The sequence below is a fragment of the Vitis riparia genome, chromosome 19 (assembly GCF_004353265.1).
Source record: "Vitis riparia cultivar Riparia Gloire de Montpellier isolate 1030 chromosome 19, EGFV_Vit.rip_1.0, whole genome shotgun sequence".
NCBI classification, from domain to species: Eukaryota; Viridiplantae; Streptophyta; class Magnoliopsida; order Vitales; family Vitaceae; genus Vitis; species Vitis riparia.
The window spans coordinates 13,619,510-13,641,969 of NC_048449.1; the positions used below are offsets into that span (position 1 = coordinate 13,619,510).

General features: G+C 38.8%; 1 pseudogene; it reads right to left on the bottom strand.

The window, feature by feature from the left end:
* Nucleotides 1-654: 654 nt before the first annotated feature.
* On the bottom strand, nt 655-2,411 carry LOC117908232 (annotated as a pseudogene).
* Nucleotides 2,412-22,460: the final 20,049 nt, after the last annotated feature.

The window sequence follows — 22,460 nt, forward strand, 5'->3', positions numbered from 1 at the left end:
CTCTCTTCTCTAAACATACCTCACATTTCGTCCCTATACCTCTGCACTCCTTCTCATTCCCTTCAAAATAGTCTGGAGGTCCTTCCAATGTCCCCGTTTTGGTTGGTTCATATTATCAAATTCATCCAGAGCTGTGTCATAATGACATGATGTCGTAATGTATGGACCACCAGCTATTCTACCAAAATTGGTACCTCCATGATACATGTAACCATTTTGGGATGTGGGCAACCGAATAATAAAGATTTCGCAGTCCAACATGGGTCTTTTCCACCCCAGTTCTTAAACCAGTCAGCCTCCACATTTTGGGTTTGTTTGCTGAATTTGGCCAAAAACTGTCATAATAAAATCCATGGCAAGCATTTATAATAATATTAGGAGCATCAGCTTGCTGACGCATGACCCAAGGAACCCCAACATTCCAGCTCAAGGGCCATTCTAGCAGCCCATTTACATAGTCCTTCCCTCTCTGACCAAATGAGCTTTCAACATTTCTACATTCATTCTCAATCTGCAACATGATAATTGGACCACCTTGCCAAAAGAAAAGCATTTATTTCTGCATCAGATCCGTTATCTTTTAACGAATCGCTACATTTCATCTGTGAATGGTGCATTGTTCTGTTTTGGGTGCATCATAGCATATTCCTCCATTCAGTCGTGTACATCAAGGATCTTCTCATAAGCAAGTTCATTTTCAGCACAACATGAATATTTCTTTTTTAACCTCTCAACATCAGTTATGTTGAGATTCACTGTTGGGTTGGATTTATCAAGTTCCTGAGCAAGCAACTTTGTCAAATCAACACCTCCAAATTCAAATCTTCTCAAGGTAATGTGCTGAACTGCACCTTCAATTATTGGTGCAATATCTATATTCCCATGACCAATATCAACAGTGCAACCTGAGATTCGTCCAACAGCATGAAGTGATAATACTGCTTGCTCTGATGCATAAAAGTCGGAGATATTAAATGTTTCAAACATCAATTGCACCAATTGTTCCTTGGAAGCCTTGGGAGTTGAAAGTGGGTCTGTAAATAAAATGTCCTTCATTACCCATTTCCCATCTGAGGCCAGTGTAGAGAACATGATTCAATAAATGTTCCATGGCATCCCAATCTCTAATAAAACCTCGCACAACTAGATCAATAGTAATGTCCTCAAATAACGAACTGTCTGTCAAGGGTCCATCTTCAAGTGTGCATTTCATTTGGGTAGGAATTAACATGGAAGGAGCCTAATCTGGAACAGTGAATCCAGCTTTGAGTCTTCCCAACTTTTAGTGCCTAAGCATCTAAAAATCTAGGCCTTAGTCACAGTGATTCAATAGCGATGTGGAGTGTTTGTACCTCCTACTGTAAATCTTGTACCTTGTCTTCCTTATTCTCATATGTGTCCTCGTTTCCTCATGCAAAACAAAATAAAATAAGCTTAAAAAAATAAAAAGGAAACTAATGAAAATCATGAGATTGATAAATAAAATAAACAAAGATTAAAAAAAAGAAAAAGAAAAAAACAAGAAATACTAAATTATGTAATTTCATGATTTAATTAGGCAACCAATGCATATTTAAAGTCAAAGAAATTCAAGCAAATTTCTATTAAATAAGTAAATAAAAAAAGGTAAACAAAATAAATATAATTATTAAATGCATGCAATAATAATAAAAATATTAAAAAAAAATAAGAATAAAAATAAAAAAATATAATAATAATAAAAAAAAAAACAAGATAAAATAAAATAAAGAAAATCAAGCACATGCTAGTCATACAAGCCATACAACCATACTTGAGAGGTGACCTAAGCAAGACTAGGTAAACCTAAGTGGGCCAAGGCGAGCCAAAATGAGCCTAAAGTGGTGCCTAATGGGCCAAGTGTACCTAAACGGGCCTAAGTATTAATTAAGGCTACTAAGAGTCACAATGGAGTTAGATAAATGCCTCAACTAAAGTCCCCAAGGTGACTTAGAAAAGATAGGCTACACGAGTAGTAATGGGCCACCAAGGAATTGCTGTAAAGTATCGAACAAATATCTAATAGGACATGTGCTAGGAGGACAAAATGAAGGGCCTACAAAAGGTATACAATTACCAATTGGTGAATTCATTTGTAAGTCAATCTGTACTTGTTCAACAAATAACTTAACTTCATCCATCCCAAATCTGTTATGCATTTCTAACATTCGAGCTACACCATTATCATTCTTTATTGGGCAAGGTTGGAATTTATTCTCTCTTTTCATACGATACTTACAACTAAGAATTAATTGAAAATGTTCTCTATTGATGTCAGTGACCGAGTATATCATTTCCAGCAGTTGTTCATATGTTGTCCCAAGAGGCACATCAATAGGTTCAACCACAACTCTATCCCCAACATAATCAACATCGGTTTGTATTCTCACCATTTTCCCATTACAAAAACAAACTATTGCCACCAATAAATTAGACATAGTTTACCTATAGAAGAAGTAAAAAAAAAAAAAAAAATCAAATCAATTTCATTTTTAACCACAAAATTACACAAAAGAAAACATTAGTAATAACATCAATTTGTAATGAAATAAAAAATAACAATAATAGGGTATGCTATTAACAATAATCAAATAACAAATAACACCTTAATATCCAAATAATTCAATGTTTTTTATTAATAATATTTTCTTATTATTTATTACCATTAAAATTGAATAAAATGTTGTTATTTTTCCATTAACAATTAAAATGTTGTTGCTTAAGCTACCCATATTAAGTGGAAAAAATTTTAAATTTTTTCAAAAATTGATTTTATATAAGTTTCAAAAATGGATGTAAAGTGTACATATTCAGCATAATTAATAGTTACGACTAAAAATATTTTAATATTTTTCCATTAAAATAATTAAAAAAGAGAAAGCGAAATATACATATTAATACACTTTAGCTCTAGTTAATTTTAAAATATTTCTAATTTAATTCAATTTTTATAATTTATAACTTAATAAGTTAAATTTTAAGTAAAAACTAATATTTTCTATATATTAAATTTATTTTTAGTGTTATTTCTTATTTTTTTATTTTTTTGTTAATAATTTAACATTTTGGCAATGGTTTTACATGTAATTAATGAAAGTTTTATAAAATGTAACATTAATAATAACATTTTTTAAATATAATTTTGATTTATTTCAAAGAGAGGACTAAGGTGGTGTTTGTTTTTTGGCTGAATAGAAAAAGCCAAAAGTAATATGTTGACATTATCCAATATAATTAAAGTAAACTTGTTATCAATATGTTTAGTTTAGTTATGTTGGATGATGTCAATAGGGAAGTGGATCTGAAAGCTTAACTGAGAAAGTGGCTTTGAACACCCAATATGAGGAAGTGGCTCTGAATGCCTAAACTAGAGAAGTGGATTTGAACATTTGAGAGAAGTGGATTTGAACATTTGAGCTAGAGTAGTGGCTCTAAATGCCTAATTGAGAAAGTGACTCTGAACGCCTAAAAAAATAAAAAATTGTCTCTGAATGCCTAATTGAAGAAGGTGGCTCTGAACGCTTAAATTGTGGCTATGAACACCAAAACTGAAATAAATGGCTTTGAATGCTTGCACTGGAAGAGATGACTCTGAACGCCTAACCTAAAGAAGGTGGCTTTGAATGCCTAATCTAAGGAAATGGCTCTAAACGCCTAAGTTGAAAAAATGTGGCTCTAAATGCCTAAAAATGTGGCTTTGAACGTCTAAACTAGAAAATGTGCCTCTGAACGCCTAAACTGGAAGAGATGGCTTTGAACGCCTAAACTGGAATAGATGGCTCTAAACACCTAAAAACTGAAAAAGATGGCTCTGAACACCTAAACTGGAAGAGATGGCTCTGAACACCTAAAATCGGAAGAAATGGCTCTGAATGCCTAAACATAAAGAAATGGCTCTAAATGCCTAAACTGAAAGAGATGGCACTAAACGCCTAAAACTGTGGCTCTGAACACCTAATATGAGGAAGTGGCTCTAAACACCTAAACTGGAGAAGGTGGTTTTGAACGCCTAAATTGGAGAAATGGCTTTGAATGGCTAAGTTGGAGAAGTGGCTCTAAATGCCTAAGTTGGAGAATTGGCTCTAAATGCCTAAACTGAGCAAGGTGGCTTTGAACACCTAAGTTGAGAAAGTGGTGGCTCTGAACGCTTATGGGGGAATGACTCTAAAGGCTTGTGGGAGAAATGGCTTTGAAGGCCTATGGAAATGGTGGCTTTAAATGCCTAAAACTGTGGCTTTGAACGCCAATGGGAGAAATGGCTCTGAACGCCTATGGCTCTACACGCCTATGAAAGAAAGTGGTGGCTTTGAATGCCTAAAGGGTGAAAATGGCTTTGGATGCCTATGAAAAAAAGTAGTGGCTTTGAACACCTATGGGGGGCATGACTCTAAAGGCCTATGAAAATGGTGGCTCTGAACGCCTTAAACTGTAGAAGTGGCTCCAAACGCCTAAGTTGGAGAAGTGGCTCTAAATGCCTAAACTAAATAAGTGGCTCTGAACGCCTAATACGAGGAAAGTGGCTCTGATCACCTAAATTGAGCAAGGTGGCTCTAAATGCCTAAACTGAGAAAGTGGCTTTGAACGCCTAATACGAGGAAAGTGGCTCTAATCGCCTAAACTGAGGAAGGTGGCTCTGAATACCTAAACTAAGCAAGGTGGCTTTGAACGCTTAAAATGAGCAAGACGGCTCTGAACGTCTAAATTGTGAAAGGTGGCTCTGAATGCCTAAAACTGTGGCTTTGAATGCCTAAACTGGAAAATGTGGCTCTAAATGGCTAAACTGGAAGAGATGGATTTGAACGCCTAAACTTAAAGAAATGGCTCTGAATGCCTAAAAATGTGGCTTTGAACACCTAATATGAGGAAGTGGCTTTGAACGCCTAAACTGGAGAAGGTGGCTTTAAATGCCATTGTGAGAAAGTAGTGGCTCTGAATACCTATAGAGGAAAATAGTGGCTTTGAACGCCTAAATTGGATAAGTGGCTCTGAATGCCTAAGCTGAAGAAGAGGATCTGAACACTTAAGTTGGAGAAGTGGCTCTAAACGCCTAAACTGAGCAAGGTGGCTTTGAACACCTAAGCTGAAGAAGTGGCTCTAAACGCTTAAGTGAGAGAAGGTGGCTCTGAACGTTGAAACTAAGCAAGGTGGCTCTGAATGCCTAAACTGTGGAAAGTGGCTCTGAACGCCTAAACTGTGGAAAGTGGCTCTAAACGCTTAAATTGAGGAAGTGTCTCTGAAAGCCTAATAAAAGAAAAGTGGCTCTCATCACCTAAACTGAGCAAGGTGGCTCTAAATGCCTAAACTAAGAAAGTGGATTTGAACACCTAATACGAGGAAAGTGGCTCTAATCACCTAAACTGAACAAGATGGCTCTAAACGCCTAAACTGAGGAAAGTGGCTTTGAATGCCTAAACTAAGCAAGGTGGCTCTGAATGCCTAAAATGAGCAAGGCAGCTCTGAACGCCTAAATTGTGGAAGGTGGCTCTAAATGCCTAATTAAGTGAGGTGGCTCTGAACGCCTATGGGAGATGGTGGCTCTAAATGCATATGGGAGATGGTGGCTATGAATGCCTAAGTTGGAGAAGTGGCTTTGAACGCCTGAGTTGAGCAAGGTGCCTTTGAACGCCAATGTGAGAGTGATGGTGGCTCTAAACACTTAAAAGTATGGCTTTGAAAGCCTAAACTGAAAGAACTGGCTTTGAACGCCTAAATTGGAAAATATGGCTCTAAATGCCTAAATTGTAAGAAATGGCTTTAAACGACTAAACTAGAAGAGATGACTCTAAACGCCTAAAATCGGAAGAGATGGCTCTGAACGCCTAAACTTAAGGAAAGTGGCTCTGAACACCTAAATTGAGAAAACTGGCTCTGAATGCTTAATGACTCTAAGTGCCTAAATTGAAAGGAATGGCTTTGAACACCTAAACTGGAAAAAATGGCTCCAAATGCCTAAAACTGTGGCTCTAAACGCTTAAAACTGAAAGAAATGGCTTTGAATGCCTAAACTAGAAGAGATGGCTCTAAACGCCTAAAATCAGAAAAAATGGCTCTGAACGCCTAAAATTATGGCTCTAAATGCCTAAACTAAAAGAGATGGCTCTGAATGCCTAAAATTATGTCTTTGAATGCCTAAAAGTGAAAAAGATGGCTCTAAACGCCTAAAATCAAAAAAGATGGCTCTAAACGCTTAGACTTAAAGAAATGGCTCTGAACGCCTAAACTGAAATAGATAGCTCTAAATGCCTAAAATCGAAAAAAAGAGCTCTGAACACCTAAACTGGAATAGATGGCTTTGAACGCCTAACTATGGAAAGTGGCTTTGAATACCTAAAAGACTCAAGAGAAAGAGCAATCGAGATAATGAACTCAATGAAAATGGGGTATGCCTCAGTAAAAGAGCTTTGAAATGGGGGATGCCCTAAGTGATAACTTGTAAGGATCGGTAAATGAGTCAAACAACCATGAAATCAACATGAGATATGATGAACCCAGAGAAAGGGCATGCCCCCAGAGTAATGAATTTCAAGTATTAGAAAACAAATCAAGTAGTGAGGAAATCTACAAAAGATCTAATGAACTCAAAGATGGGGGTATGCCCTTGTGTAAGATAACAACCAACATAAGACACATAATGTCACCATACAAGACACTCTATGATATGCTGAATGACAATGCAATGAAAAACATATACATAGCCTTAATGAACAAATGCTTAAACAAGACCAATGCAACATTGAAACTATGTTGACAAAGCAAAACTAAAACAATAGACCAAACAAATGTAGACGAAGACTCTAACTCTAAAAATGTAAGCAAGTCAAGACGCAACATGTCAACTATCAACATGAAAACATCATCACAAATACATCAACAATCTAATAGGCCTTATCATCATGGAAGATGCTAAACCTAATGTCCAAAGGCATGTGAAAACCTAGCCAAAAAACTTAAGACTAGTTTGTATCCTCCTCTTATCAAAAGAATGGGATAAGGTCATGTAAGATGATGAAATATGTGAGCTCAAAAGATGTGAGGCTCTAACAAGATGGATGCAGGTCTAATGGTGCCAAATGTAGGATGTATGGGTGTGTAACAAAGGAAAATGGGTATCCAAGTCGAACCAAATATGTTGAGAAGACTGAACCCAGGGTGTCAATAACTCTATGATCCATTGAAAGCAACAATCATAAACAGGAAGTGGAGTCTCAATGTCAAAATAAGCAAAGTGGCTATGCCCCAGTATGAATGCATTCTCTCAAAATGAGTAAGCCCTCAGTGCAAGATAATCTCTAAAAAGTATGTGTCTGGCATAAACTATCATCTCACAAAACCTATCACTAATGAGTGGGCTATGCCCTAGTGTAAGCATCTCCAAATCAAGCATCATAGGAGAAGTACAACCAATCATACATAATTTGATCAAAATGAATCTATGCTCCTCAGTGTCATTTTGGTAACATGAAGAGAGTATCTAACCTCCCTTGAAGAAATAGCATGTCCTAATGTGAAAAAAATCAAGCAAAGTGGTATGCCTCAACAAAAATGCACTCCGACATGATCATTCCCAAATGTAAGTTGGTACCTGTAAGATCAATCACCAATGAAAGGGTTATGCCCCAATATAAGGCAACCTCTTAAATGACTAAACTCCACTGCAAGCTCTCACAAGTGTTTGTGTCCTGATCCAATCATCTTAAAAAATCCGTCAATACCAATGAGAGGGTTATGCTCTCATATAAACACATCTAATCAAATCACCCAACCATATCTCATACTCCAATATGAAAGGAATCTAATCACCTTCAAGGAACAACTATGCCTCAAAAACCATCATCGGTTGAGAAATATGCCCTTGTGTAAAGTACATCAAATGAAATATGTCAATCATGTCTCATGTTCCAATGTGAAAAAGGACATTTGATCTCCTTTAAAGAATGAGCATGTCTCGATGTAAATTGTGATCTCAAAAAGCCATAACTAGCTAAAAAGGGTATACCTCAGTGCAATACATCAAATAAAAAAGACTGTATATCCAACAAACTCTCTGAGGTGGCTATGCCCTAGTGTGGGGTCATACCACAACCCCTGAACCATCATAATCAAAATGCTCTCCAACTGATCCCAAGTATCGCTCGTGTGAGAGCTATCAAAACACAATGTGTGATATCATGGTCTCAGGGTGGTCTTAAGACTCGGGATATAACATGGGCTAGGGTAATAAGGTGAAGAAATGAATGGAATCTAGGCTCAATAATCCCAATGATAAAACCCTAATATGAATATATCGGTGAGGAAGAAAGAATCCAAGATGAATATATCAATGATGAAAGAGAAGAAATGAAGAATATCGAACTGCTGATGGGATGTATAAGAATGATGTGTGGAAAATATCGAACACGAAATGTACATCAATATGAACAAAGAACAATTTAGGCAAGGCGAATGAAATTCCATGAGAGGAACAAATAGATCGAAGGAAAATGAATGAGTGCTAATCTACTTAAATCAAGTCATGGAGAATAGTCAAATCACCAATGTATGTAATGATGGAGAAGACAATGATTTGGAGTCCCTAGGAAAAGGTCACTTGTCTCTCACACATAAAATACATAACAAGATAGGCACAAGAAGATGAGAGCCTCCTAAAAGTTCACATATGAATTTTCATAAGCAACTAACTCAATAAAGTAACCTCAATGACCAATATATACACTCAATGGAGAATGACACTATATACATGCATTTTTTACCTTTTTTTTCATTTTTTGGTACATACTTTGAATATCAACAAATGAACTCCACTGAGAACACATAATGAAATGGATATACTCTCAAACAATAACATATACAAACTCTCTCTAACAAAATGACCTTATCAACTTAGGATCTCCAAACCAATGTTCATGAGATAGGAGTGGAAAATGATGTGATTGTCCTTCATGCATTGAAATATGAAAAATCATCACTCATGACATAAAAAAAAAAAACGTGATAACAAAGACAAAAAAATGGAACGAATGATATAAACAATGAGGTATGATGAAAAATGATATTAGGACAATAAAAAAATAGTGAAGAAAGTGAGTCAACAAGTCCATGATTCATGAAACTCCCAAATAAAGCATATATACACCAAAGGGCCCCAATCTCGGTGTAAAAGGTGAGCAAGGTTATAAGAATGAAAGGTCTATGATGTTGACACGAGGCTCAAAGGGCTAACAATGGTTTAGATGTCAATAAAGGTAATAAGGTGTGAGTTAACTGAAATGAAGGCCACCCATCCTATGACCACGGTCTCAAACATCGTGCTCTCAAGCCCTAAAATGGTCAATACTAAAGATCGATGTCCATCTGATATAACCATGTCAACCCTCTTAAATCATGCATCAAACTGATTCATGCCTAATTGGTGTCTCAACTGATTCGTGTCCAGCTGGTGCTCCTTGATTGAGGGATTAATCAACAAAATTTATAACCTATTACACCATATACTAGGGTAGCAAAGACAAAGCTACTATAGCATAGTGGCTCTAGGATCGTTCACTGGGATGGGTTTTCACTTCACAAATGATATTAATTCAAAGCTGAATTGGTGCCTTTTCATTTCAAGGTTAGCTTTAAAAGAAAACATAAAGATGTTTGAATGAAAAAGGATCGGTTTTAAGCTAACCAAAAATAGTAACTGATTTTACTTACAAAGAAAAGTGTTTCTTGGAGTTTCAGATCACTAGGCTCAGATTCCTCATACAAAAAGGGAGTTCCGGTCACTTGTTTCTTTTCCTCGCATTAGAGAATTAACATATAGTTCCTTCTCCAACCGGTGTTGTACAGATGCTTCCCATTAATGGGTTCAAACACTAAATCCCTCTCACTGATGCACCTTGCAATGGTTCGAGCCTCTCACTTAGCCTTTACCATTCAAGGTGATCTTTAACCTTAGACTTCCTTTCTCAAGCTTGCAAGAGATAACTAATGGATGTCTCCTTAGAGTCCAAAAGCTTACCAAGTGTTGGCAATTCTAGAAAATCCTACCTTTAAGTCACCTCCCAAAGGCTCGCAAGGGGTAAACTAGTGCATCTCCATGGATAGAGATCACTTGCCTTACCAAGTGTTGGCCTAGGTGATTAAAAGGAGTTTTAAGTTAACTAAAAAGATAAAAACCATTAACGGGTCACACTTTCTCTTCATTAAAAACTAAAACAACAAAACTTCCAATTTATGCATGTGGAAACTTACCCGACTTTCTTCACTCCAAGAGACAAAGAGCCTAGCCTCTCATCCTCTGAGGAAAAATCCTCAGAGTTTGATTGGCTAGAAAGGAAACTAATAAGAAAACAAAAATATATATGAAAAGCAGAGCAAGTGCTCTGTATTTTACTTCCTTGCAAATTTGTACAAAAGGTTCATCACCCTCAGAACAGGCTCCTCGGGCTCTATTTATATCAAAATTACATTAATAGCTGTTACATGGATATTTAGCTTTTTTTTCTAACTTAAAAGCTAAGGAATCCTATAATTGGTGGGATACAAGGAGAATTTGGGGATTTAGACAACAAAAATATGAAGAAAAATATCTCCAAGTGTCAGTTACAAATATTGGGAAGCACTAAGGACCATTTCGTAGGTGAAAACGAGGTCTGCGAAATTTCGCAGATGAACAAAAAGGGCTGCGAAATCACTTCGCAGCAAATGGCTGATTCCGCAGCGCTGCGAAGTTGACTTTCATATTGCGGTGTTTGGCTTCCATCGTGTCGTGAAACTTCAGGAGGAATTCCTCAGCACTGTGCAAAAAGGCTGCGAAATCATTCCGCAACAAAAGGGTGATTTCGCAACACTTTGCAAAATTCTTCCTTCAGCTTGGAGTGATCGGCTTCCAATGGCTGTAACTCCTTCATTTCAACTCCGAATTGCACACCGTTTGAAGCATTGGATTTTTGACTTCATAAGCTTTAAAATGACATAAAGCATGCATAAATTGGACTTTGGGAAGTGCTCCAAAAGTAGCTGACACGACTGTCATCAAGAATGCTTCATGGCAGATTTCTCTTTGCTTCCCTTCTTGCATTCCGGATTTGCTTATGGCAAAGGACTTCAAAGCTTTGGTTCTTCATGCTTCTGCTCTTTCCATTTCTTTGCCAAGGATTCCAAATAACTCTCCTTAATCTCGGATTGCTTTGGTGATAAAAAAGCTATCAAAACACCAAAACTTAACACAATTTGATTAGAATTGATTGCAAGGGTCCTTAACATGTTAATTGGGTTAAAAGGCAATAACTACTACTCAAAAGTGTTTAAAAGGATTAATTACAAGCTATCAAATAGCACTTTTTGAGTAGTAATCACAAACCCTACTCCAAATGCTTTGTAATAGTCTCAAAGATGATCCCCTCAAAGAAAAATAGACGATGATCTCATCGAGCACAAGTGCTCATCACAAGCCAACTCTCATCATGTCAGATCAACCTCTATACTCATGGCAAAATAAGTGACAATCCCATCAGGCAATCGACCAATCCTCACATCATAAGCCACTCGAAGATTATAAGCCATCATTCGCCATGCAACATCAACTCTGGGTTGAAACTCCTCACACTCTACCTAGTAAGATCAAAGATGGGATATGCAAAGCTAGAACAGCTAGGGATGGAAAGGTCATATAATGGTGTCAAGGGTGATGCTGTGTAAAGCTCACAATGGATGGATGAAGGTCAAAGCAAAGTTAAGGTGTGAGAGTGGGTAAGGTACTGCTTTGATCATAAGAGGATGGGTCACAGTCTTAAACTCTCTAGGTCAAATCTCCAATCTCAATATTTTCCACGATAGGTCAGGCCTCAAGACCACAATGTACAAGTGAATAGATGCCTCAAGTAAAAAATACAACACATCATATGATATATGGTCCTGCGATGGCAATCTAAAACTGGAAAAATGACATAAACTCTAAGGTCATAAAGGTATCCTGTGGACCCACATTTTTCACATTCGTCACCACTCGATCGGTGAGACTCGTTTTTTATTTGTGAAAAATTAATTTTTGGAAAAGTCGGAGTCGCCACTTATTTTATTTTATTTTAAAGGGAAAATAAAACAAGAAATAAAACCTTAAAAAATGACTCCATAATTTTTGGAAAAAGTGTCTTTGAAAAACCCGAGTTTAGGTCCAGGGATCAGGTTACTTATTAGGAAGGTACCTCTAGGAGATAGCACCCCTCTAAGCCCTAAAAAAGTCTCTACTGACTAAGTTGAGGGAGATGTGGCAATTAAATGGTTGATCATGGATACCTAGGTAAGCTAGGTGATTTAAAACAAAATAGCATGTCGAACAAGAAAGTCTGATCATAAGAGAGAGTCAAAGTGCGTAGCTAAACTGCTTCTCAAGCGCTATCATAGAACATCAAAGTTAGTATAGAAATATGACACAGGACATGCATTCTATCGGAGATAATCAAACAAGCATCAAGACAATCAAGCATGGCATCAAACATGGACATGGCTCATGATAACATACACATTCATGGAATTTTAGAGTTGGGAGAGAGGGGAGGGGGCAAAAAGAGTGTACCTGGTTAGTGGGCATCAACACCTCCATGGGGAACAAGGGTAGCTCAACAATAAATATAAAACAAATTTATATATATCATCAAGATGAATCTAAAATCAACCAGATATTAAGCAAACAATATTGAAGAGACTATCATGGATGTCGGGCCCCATCAAAGCCCTAATTGATTTCGCATGAGTTGATTCTATGAATTCCATTGTTTAGAATCATGAAGTTCATTCATGCTTGTTGGAAATCGAGAAAACCATGAAAATAGTTGAAAATAAAATAAAATAGTGAAAATCCATGCCCGGAGGAAAATGGTAGCAAATTGATTAAAATCCATATTTTTAGTGACTAGACGGGCTCTAAAGATGAATTTTTCAAAGCTGGAATTATTCAATTAAAAAAGGATTTGAAAAATCAATTCAAAACAGCAAATTCCCAATCAATGAAGCAAATTGAGGAAGAGGTGTGCACCAAGATGACCATGCTAGACTAGAGCTTTGGAGTGTGGTTGGGATTGCTCTTCTGTTTCTAAAGTTAATTTCTCACTTCTTTTCTACTGCAAATTTCTGATGCGCATCATTAAATCAAACATGTGCATCTCCTTAACCTCTTTCTTTATGCTTGAAACATTCTATACATCGAAGGTGGTCACTTGTGTCTGTCTTTCAGGAAGTGGTTGCTGCAAGCTTGTGAAGATCTAAACTCAGGCAGTCATAGAAGCAAAAGTAGCATGTGACTCTTTTCATTGTGGCAGAAATTAGATGATTCAAGCCACCAAAACTTTCTCATAACTGATGCGTCACCAATTAACTATAGAAGCTCATCCGGACTAAGATTTGAGAAATCAGACTCATCAGATTGAGATTCTAAACTAGTTTTAAAGTCTTATCCTGACTATACAACCTCGCTTTTCTGTGTTACAAGTCATTGCTAATGGAGCCCTTTTCTTTATCTCTATAAGGTGAAAACAAACTGCCATTAGAAAAAATTTGGCTAACATGGGTTACTGGTTTATGTATCTATTCACCATTAATTTCCTCTTTCCTTTTTGGAATTTCTGGATTATGGAAGAAACCTCCAGTAGCATTAGATGATGCTGAACCCAATTCAGCCAATCTCTACATAATGACTCTCAACATAAGCGCTTGAACTGTTACAGTGATGTTGGAGTTCCCTGCCTACTTCGACTCCATAAGATTCTTATCGATGTAACTGAAATTTCAGAACATTCATGCTTGCTCAAATGAATTCGGAAGAAGGGAACTTTGAGTATGCCTAGATGGTTCATGAATAACCACCTCATATTCTTCGGAACCCCTTGGAAATCAATGCTCAAAGGATGGAATAGATTCCGAGTTAGTAGCCATAAGATCAACTGTGTACTTCCGTTTTAACTTGTGCAAAATGGTTCATCATATGGTCATCAAAATTCATTCCTCCAAGATGGGTGTCTCTAGCAATGACCTTCACTCCAAAATACATCAAGATGGGTATCTTTTGAACCTTGCTGCTCAATAATTTGAATATTCCAGTCCCTAACTGATTGAGAATCAGAAAGTAAATTTGAGTTTGCTTCGGAAGCATGAGGAATCCATAATGGAATATGCTGCCTTAGAGTATTGACATCTTGTCTGTTCCGACATCTCAAAGACTATAGGCTTTGCTATCCCAATCTTTGCTTCTCCAATACCAAGGAATAGAAATTCGTGATAAGCCAAAGTACCATTGGATAGCTTCAGTGTGGTAACAAGCCTTGCAAAAACCATATATGTTGTTCCCTGTATATCACCATTGGAGACAAGATGAGTTGTGTTGTATCTTGCAAGCAGCTCAAAAGCATAACGGTTTGCAGAATCCTTAAAATGTCGCCACTTATTTTTGTTTTATTTTTAAAGGGTAAACAAAATAAGAAAGAAAAACCCTAAGTGTGACTCCTTATTTTGGAAAAGGCGGTCTGTGAAAAACCGGATCGGGTTCGGGGGTCAGGTTACCTATCGGGAAGGTACGGTAAAGACCGTAGCACCCCTCTAAGTCCCTAAAGTCGGGTCTCTACTAATAAAATGAAGCAATCATGGCAATGGATGAGGGAATCAACGAATACTCAGAGTGATCATGCACATGTGAGAATCGAAACATGCAAATAGAAAAACCAGAGTGAGAATGAGTGTGTACCTGGGCAACGAACCATCATGCGCTATCAAGAGAGGGAGTTAGTGCACAATTAAAGAACAATAGCATGCATGCCAGAGAGCAGGATAAATCAATCATGTATCATAATCAAATCAGTCAATCAGTCAATCAATCGATCAATCACATATGTGGGGCCCCCACCAAAGCCCGTTTATTTTAGCAGAAATTAATTCCATAAATTCCATTATTCGGAATTACGGAGTTTAATTCTTGCTTATTTTTAAAACATTTTAAAAGATCACGAAAGATTTGAAAATGGCTTGCCGAATACAAAACGGAAGCAAATTTTATTAAAATTGATATTTTGAGACCTAATAAAACTAAAACTAAGGATGAAGATTTGAAAAGTTAAAATCATTTGAAAATTGAGAAATTGGAAACTATTTGAAAACAGGAAATTTGGAAATTATTTTAAAAATGAAGATAAAAAAATAAATAGATAAATAAACAAATAAATAAAGGACACGTGGCCCAAAAGGTAGCCATGCAGTGAGGTTGGATGTTTGAATAGTCGCTTGATTCAGGCTATGGCACTGTGGGGCCCTGATTGCCATTGGGATCCCAGTCAAATAATGAACCTGGTGGGGACCACTCAACTTGCAGGATGAGACTGTCATAAACAAATCCATTGAGCTTATTGATAGCTCTCTCAGCATCATCCCTGTTGACAAAATTGACATACCCAAAGCTTCTGCTCAAACCAAACTTGTGGTCAATGGCAACATAAACATGGGTTGGTGGCCCGAAACGGCTAAATAGTTCATGCAAGTCAGCTTCATGAATGTCCTCTGAGAGATTGCTGACCCGGATAACATTTTCCTCATTCCTAGACACTGCCATGTCTTCATTTTCACCAGTTGATGTATCAAGGGACTTGAGGTTCTTGTGCTTGCTGGACTTTCCTATCTCAATACATCGAAATTCCTCTTGTGGCCAACATAGTAACGGAGGCAGATCCACAAGTGGACATCAATATTTGGAGTCAAGAACGCGTCAACAGATTGATACACGCTGGGAGAATAGAGCAACAGTAGGTGTTAAAATCATGATAGATTATCCTGAAGGTGAGATGCTGATGCTGGCAGTTTCATTGCGGCGACTGCTCCACCTGAAAACCCTCCCTTCTAGAGCTCGCACTGGGTTCAATGATACTGTGCGTGGGTTGATGCTCAGTTTCACTACTAACCCGGGAATCATCCCACTGTTAAAGCACGAGATTAGTGGGACAGTGCAGTGGCTGCCCGTACTCCGCTGCGACTGTTTTGGTATTCCAGGCCCACCTCGTGAGGTTGAAGAGGCAAAAGAGAGCAGCTATTAGCTGTATCAGCCAAGCTTGAGGAGTCCCCTTGATGAAGATCGGGTACAAGAGCTCCGCAAAATATCCCAGGATCGGGGCCGTGCATGGCAGTTGGAATTTGAGGCTGTCTAGAAACAGCGCTCAATGGATTCTGCTGCCCTGGTTTCTGCCATGAATGAGATCCAGAAGCTCAAAATCCAGCTGGAAATGGTGGCTAACTATAGAGCTCTTCAAACCAAACATGCAGAGTCGGCACATGTTGAAATTCAGAGGCTAAGAATTGAACTTGCAGATACTCTCTCTCTGGTAGAGTAAATGAGAACCCAACTCAATGATCGCAAAGAATCTGAATCTAGGGTGCTCATAGTTGTTGCCCAAACTCAAATGCAATTGGATCTAGTGTGCGTCTTCGTTTGATGCTTCATTTCTGCTGGTGTTTTCTCAAGAAAACCTTCAAACTCGGATCGGGCCTATGTCAAGCAATGGGCAATATTTGGTGGGAAAGAGTGTACTGAGCACTTGGATCCAGCAGGGCACCAATCAACAGACTGGATAGGACGCTTTGTCTTGATGGTGGCTGCAGCTGCATGGAACAGTTTTGCTTGCAATTGGGCAATTCGTTCTTGACTTTCTGGTGCTGGAAGCAAATCTACTTCCTTAGGCTTCTCATTTTCCACCTCACTAAATATAACCTCAGTTGCACCCTGTTCGGACATGCCAAGTTCGTCTTTCTGTGGTTCTGTTAGAAAAGCTTTTGCTTCAGGAGCTTTACCAAGTGATCCTTTTCACTGCGTGGATACCTCCCCACTAAATTATTATAACTTAGTGGGAACGAGAAGCCGTTGTCATTTTCATCCCCACTGCATGCTCCACTCCTTGAATACCCAGCGTAGTATTTTCTAGGTAGAAGCTCATGTTCCAAAAGCTCATTCTAAAATTATCCAAAAGTTCTTCTGGCATGGCCCGGCTGATAGAAAATGCATAATCAAAAAGTGAATTTCTCTAAGGCCAATATCTACATCCACCACAACATGATCGACATCTCTCTCCTGGCATTGAGGATTTGCGCACGTGAGACAAAGGACGGAAGATTGTGAAGGTGAATGACATAGGGTAGGAAGGAAGGTTTAAAGAGAAGTGGGTATGAAGATGCAGAGAGGATGAGGGCTATGACGGCAATGGCTTTGCTTGAGCCGTGATTGATGATGGGATGTTGCTGTCTTCATATGATGCATGGATAGAGGAGCTTTCACGTCAGGAAGCAATAAAGAAATAAATTTGGGTATGGTTGGACTGGTGCCTTGATGATGGCGAAGGCATGTCGCCGCCGGCGGCTCGTTCAGGGGCAACTTCTCTACCAATAAAAGCAAGTGCAAGATCCACAGGCTGCTAATCTTTCTCCCCAGGGCACAGCAAGTTTGATCAGCCCTCTTCAGACACAACAAACTTGGTTAAATCCCTTTGAGAGAGTGCCTGATAACTAACAGCTTTCTTCATTTCAATCTGGTGAGGGGACCACAGAAATACCGGAACAGTGGATGGCAAAGCAGTCCTATACGGAACCTGGGACACCACGAACAAAATCAACAATAACAAAACCACAAAGGTCTTTATTTTTACCACAACGGCCCCAAGAGTTGGATCCAGAAGAATGGATTTCAAATGGCCTTCTTCTTCCCAGGCTTTCTGAGTGTTTCCTCAACTTTCTCTCATTCTCCAATTCATTCTTCACAGACCGAGCTGCAGAATTGACTAGGTCCTGTTCCTTACTGCTTTTCCTAAGCAGTTTATCTTCAACTTGCTTCATCAAATCATTTATTTCATGCCGTTTTGCTTGCTGATCTCGAAGCAACCTTTTAATCCCGGCACGAGCATGGCCGTGAGCATGGAACGGTTACAAGAAGAACAGTCCAAGGCTTGAATGCTTCCACTATGCTTTGCTGGTCTTCATTGCTTGGGAATGGGTTTGAATGGGCATAGAGGCTAGAGTGGATGTGGATAACAAATTCGGCTGGGTATGAAAGAAGGTTTAGGTTATTGGAAGTGAGTAATGGCAAGGCATGAATGAATGACTATGCATGCATGGTTCCGTCTGTAGCATCTCCAGCATAAGTCAAATACCATGAATAACACGGTACAGCTTCTGTCCCATAAGGAAAAGGCTGCTAAAGATATCCTGATGAAAAGTGAGAAGGATGACTAATGCATTGCCCATCAACATCCAGATTCTCTCATGCCCAAATACCCGGAACATCCACCAAACTTCGATTATCGCTACTCATTCCAACCATGGCTGCCACTGGCTTAATCGATATTGCATCACCCATAATAACTTCCCAGAGAAATGAAATGCAGGAAAGGCTCACAAATGGAGAATATGGGTGCTAAATAAAATCTCGACTCAGCATTATGCAGAAGTCAGTGCCTCTGGAATTCCTTCTTTAACGAGTGCAATGAATCAGCATGATGAAAGATCAAGTTCTCATGTCGCTTGGTGGGAGAACCATTGCATGATTCTGTTTTAAATCATTATTTCGTCCCCTTATGAGAATAGCTGTAACACCATACCCTTATGTCTGAATAGAACATCTGTTGGCTGACTTTTCTAGCAGAAACCTTCGTATTTCCACATTAGAAAATGGGCAAAAACAGTGGACACCAAGATCCTTATGCTGTAAAGCAAGACTTCCCATTTTTCCTAAGCAAACCCCAACCACGCCAAGCTCGATGAACAGAAAACAGTCGACATCAGGGTGATAAATAATGAGGCTCAAATCGAAATGTCATGATGTGGAACTTCAGCCTGGAAACACTCTTTCCGGGAAACATTACTCTCATCAAGCCACCAGCGCCTCTTGTCTCAGGTAGTAAAACGGGGATCAAAACTTTCCACAACTAGTTTCATGAGGGCAGATAGGTGTGAAGGATGAAATATGCTTAAAAACCAAAGTAAAAAAAAAAATGATAAAACCCAAGAAATATTCAGGCAAAACCCCATTTCATGAATAATGAATGAGCTCAAAACTGGTGGGACAAACAGGAAGTCTTCAATACCACTATTGAACATCAATCTCAAACCCAAAAGAAGAATCCCGCCATTGCAAGTGAAATGATCAGAAGTATAAGGAGAAAATAAAATAGAGCAAATATAATGCAAGCTTAAGCACAACAAACCCAACAATCAACACTCAAGATCAGCAATAACAAGGAAAGAACACCAAGAAATCCAAAACGGAAGTATCTGTAGTAGTCATACCTGAGAAGATACTTTTCCAGCAAGACTAGCCTGACTTCAAGTTTTCTTCACAGCCACTCACCTTCAAGCTTGTTTCCCTTCCCTCCGCTAAAGGAATCTCCTTGCAGCTGGCCCCCTCCTCAAGCACCAGGAATCCCCTCTTAAAACTCTCCAATCTCTCCTCCCTAAAGCTGCCCGTCTTTTCTCCAGAAAAAAAACCTTTTTCCTCTGGTTCCCAAAAAATATCTCTAACGGCAGCACCTTCCCACTCCCACTCTCTACAGCTGGAAAAAAGTATCCTCTCCCTCTCTCATACGCTCCTTTTCTGCCAGAATCATGCTCTTTTTTTCACCCCCAAAATCACCAAACCACAGGTCCTCTCCCTAAAGCTCCCCCTCGCTCCTCTAGCCTGGATACCTCTCAAAATCACAAAAACCAAAAAGTCCTCTAACCAAAAGCTCCCTGCCTCTTTTCTTTTCTCTCTTTCTCCTTTCTCCCGGATTTGCCCTCCTAACAGCCTCTCCAGCAATAGCCACCCCAAAAGCACCACTAATCTGCAGAATCACTTTTCTCTCTCCCGGATTTGCCCCTCTAACAGCCTTCAGAACCTCATGCCACCTGTCAACCTTCCATTGGCACTTTAAAAACACCATGTGATTCTGCACTGTCCTCTCAAAAGAAGACACGTGGTTGAGCAAGGCTCTTCCACGTGGCAAAATTTGCAACTGCAAGAAAGGCCCCTAAATGGGGGTCTACAATAACCCTTTTTTATAGTTCTGCTTGACAGCAGACATGAACTCATGCAGAAATTTAGAATATTCCTTCCCATGAAGAATGTTCAGCATGTGAGCAAACAATTAAGAAACATCCAGCTTCATCTTAAATAACCCTGTTATGACACTTCAGTCTGAAAGTATGTCCAACTTTATCGAAAGTCAAGCTACAAGTTAGAACCAAGAGTTGCAGCTCTTTGATGGTCGAACTTTCCCCTTAATCTCAGGCAATTCACGAACATGAATTATGGAAATATCACCAGGTTTAACCATAGCACCAGCTTCGCTGTCTTGTCAGATTGAATATGGTAAAATTGGTTCCTGAAAATGATCTCTTCTCTCTTCTATGCTTATTTTAGGCTGACATAGCATTTTGGATTCCTCGATGTGGCACAAAGCAGAAGAAAGAGATATAATGGTTCGAATTTTGACTGGTTCAACACATTGTGTTTCTAGAACCCTATTAGAGGAACTAAGGGTTATCATATTTTGTCCTTCTTTCAGATTCAAGGATGCAATCTGCTCAGTGGTAGGGATATGTGTTCTTTCAAGTTGCTTTTTCAGGGTCTCACTACCATCAAGGGATGTTGGGATTGGTTCTACATGCATGCTTTGTGAACTGGATTTTGAATTCATCACTTGATGAGTTACTATCAGTTAGAGAGACACTTTCCTTCCATGATCGGATTTCTCTCTGAATCTAATTTCTGATAAAATTTATACTCTTCAATTAAAAGCTATATTTGAAAGTCATTTCGCAAAGGATGACTTTTATGCCCATCAGAACATAAAGTCGCATCATTGTTATTTCCCAAGAATTTAACATCTCAAACACAACCAGAACGTTCTGTGCTTTGAACATAAATTCCTTCTTTCCAGATTCTTGCAAAAGCAATCTTTACTACCACTGACTTGAACAACCAACATCTGAAAACTGTACTCCTAGACTGCATCTTTGGTCTGAACATGGTGTCGATGAGGCCACTAATGAACTCCGAGGAACCTCTATCTTATACTCGTTCTCAAGGACTTTGATCTACTCCAAATCTTCTTCTAGTCAGAGAGGATTAGGAGAGAGAACTCTGAACATATCCTTAGAAACTGGGCATCATTGAAGTGCAGACATAGCGTCTACTAGTGGAGTATGCATGCCTATGTTAATTATACAACCCTCCTGTACCATGCTGTTGATTTATGAGAAATTCAATAACCAAACTGCAATCTCTTCAAACGTAGGAGCCGAATAGACACCAGGCTCAATGAAGGGAAACTTGATTTGAATCAGGATGAATGGGATTGAAACTCAGATCAAATGGAACTTGAGTGAATCCGAGGTAGATGTAAACAGGCAAGTGGGAAGGACAAGTTGCTGGGAGACCAAAGCATGGATTCCTTGTGACGAGATTGAGCTTCTGGTTGTCCAGTTCATCAATTAGTGGAGAAGTTTGACATGACTCGGATAATGGCCAGATCACTCCTAGTTGTCAGTCTTTTTATGGTGCAATGCTTGAAGTAGAAAGGCCATGTGATCGCAGACGTAGGTGATGGCATGAGTGGTGCTCAGTCAATGTTGCTATTCTTGCCATCCACTGCATTGCTAAAGTTTCTTCTGATGATATTCCTCTAACCATGGTCCAGCTATTGTGGGCGAATTTGATAATGGATACCTTGAGAGCCTCGACTTTGATAACCGAGCAACCCACTAACGATCTCTTGAAAAAACCACCAGTAAATCGAACCAAGTCATTCATAATCAATGTCATCTGGAGAGATCTTATTGCTCAATCCCTTTATCAGGTAGTTGTCTTGTTGATCCTTCTTAGAAGACTTGAACATCTCCACTTGCGACTTCTTCATTTCCTGGGTGAATAACGCTTCTGCTAGGATTGTTGAATTCATACAGCTTGCCTTCATTAAAATAACAAAATGACCACCAGTTTCCAGGAGATATTGCAAGCGTTAGGACTATCAGAGCTTTGAGGACCAATCAGTCCAAAAGAGAACTTAATAATAGTGGATTTAGAATATAACTCAAAAGGCTCTTTATGCTGCCCGCTACTTATATCCTTCTTAATAAGTGGACGTATATGATCAAATGAAATGCAAGACTCTGCAGTATCAGGAACTTTACCAGAATAGTCTCTTGGGGATTCCTGAACCAGGCATTCTGATGTTTGTGAAGGCACACCTCCAAATAGAGGTACATCACAATTAATTGGTCTATTCACTAAGGTGTTTGGTTTAACTTGAGGTTATGAGCAATGCAAGAAGCATTTGCATGAAGTTCTTTGTAAGTCCTCACTAATTTCTACAGCGAGAAAGTCACCCAACCAGGTGCACCGATGAGTGAGCCCTTGGTCTGAATGAGAGAATAAACCTATTACTGGTTCAAATTTC